The sequence below is a fragment of the Glycine soja genome, chromosome 20 (genome assembly GCF_004193775.1).
Source record: "Glycine soja cultivar W05 chromosome 20, ASM419377v2, whole genome shotgun sequence".
Taxonomy (NCBI): Eukaryota; Viridiplantae; Streptophyta; class Magnoliopsida; order Fabales; family Fabaceae; genus Glycine; species Glycine soja.
In genome coordinates this window covers 18114531-18116111 of record NC_041021.1, presented here as the reverse complement: position 1 = coordinate 18116111, position 1581 = coordinate 18114531, and the positions used below count along the sequence as shown (strand labels likewise).

Below are 1581 nucleotides of genomic sequence, written 5' to 3'. Positions count from 1 at the left end.
TTAATTGGCGATTTTTGTTTTGATAGTTAGGGTTTTTATTTTTGGCTGAATTTTGGTGTGGTAGGTTCTTTTGACACATATATTTGTGTGGAAAATACCAGGAACACTTGTTGTGGCCAGATTTGAGAGATTCAAAAAAATTTGAGAACTTGTGTCTACCAAAACTTCAAACGGCCATAACTTTTGCTCCGGGTATTAGAAAGACTATTATTATATATGTATTTGGGGTAGAAAACAATTTCCCATATTGTGGCAGCCCGCCAAAGGCCGGCTGAGGTCTCTAGCTAGCCATAATCGCCTGTTTACTATTTTTTTTTCAAGTTTTATTGTTTTATTTTTCTAAACTTTCCTTAGGTAGTTTCCATAGTTAGACTTTGTATTTTTGCCCGAAAATTTTTGTGCCATCTTTTCATGATTTTGGGGTGTTGCTCTCAAAATTTCAAGTCATCTGGATATCATTTGAGGGTAGCTGTAGTTCAAACCTACACTATTACTTGCATAAGAAGGCAACTAGTTGTGCATGTTGAATGTAGCGTATGACTAGAGGCAATCCATCTGACTTACAACCCTTTGATCCTAAGATAGATAGGACATTTAATAGATTGGTTAGGCATCATTTTGTACCTTTTGAGCATCCTGAGCATTCTGTTATTAGTGAGTTTGAGCATTTTGTGGTTGGTAATTTTGAACATCCTGATTTTGAGCATTAAAGTTTTGAACATTCTGAGAACATGGCACAACCTCCACCCCGTGAGAGGACTCTAAGGGAAATGGCTCTGCTTGATTTCACCTACAAAAGCTTGTGCATCCAATTCCCTGATGAGGATGTCCCATATGTTCTTAAAATTGGACTGATCCATTTGCTTCCAAAGTTTCATGGCCTTGCAGGTGAAGACCCGCACAAACATCTGAAAGAATTCCATATTATCTGCTCCACCATGAAACCCCCAGATGTCCAGGAGGATCACATATTTCTAAAGGCTTTTCCTCATTCTTTAGAGGGAGTGGCAAAGGACTGGCTATATTACCTTGCTCCAAGGTCCATCACGAGCTGGGATGACCTCAAGAGAGTATTCTTAGAAAAAAATTTCCCTGCTCCCAGGACCACGACCATCAGAAAGGATATTTCAGGCATTAGGCAACTCAGTGGAGAAAGCCTATATGAATACTGGGAGAGATTTAAAAAACTATGTGCCAGTTGCCCTCACCACCAGATTTTTGAGCAACTTCTTCTCCAATATTTTAATGAAGGACTCAGTAACATGGAGAGAAGTATGATAGTTGCTGCCCGTGGTGGAGCCCTTGGAGACATGACCCCTACTGAAGCCAAAAATTTAATTGAGAAGATGGCTTCCAACTCTCAGCAATTTAGTGCCAGGAATGATGCTATTGTCATTAGAGGAGTGCATGAAGTAGCCACGAATTCATCTTCATCAGCCGAGACTAAGAAGCTTGAAGGTAAAATAGATGCCTTGGTTAACCTAGTAACCCAACTGGCCATGAATCAAAATCTGCACCTGTCGCCAGACTCTGTGGTTTATGCTCCTATGTCGACCACCATACAGACCTTTACCCTTCTGT

The 1581-nt window shown here is 40.3% G+C and overlaps 1 non-coding gene across 1 annotated transcript; it reads right to left on the bottom strand.

The window, feature by feature from the left end:
* Positions 1-1109: 1109 nt before the first annotated feature.
* LOC114404034 lies at positions 1110-1216 on the bottom strand. Its single transcript, XR_003664794.1, has one exon. It is a non-coding gene; the product is annotated as a small nucleolar RNA R71 (small nucleolar RNA).
* Between the last annotated feature and the right edge of the window lie 365 nt (positions 1217-1581).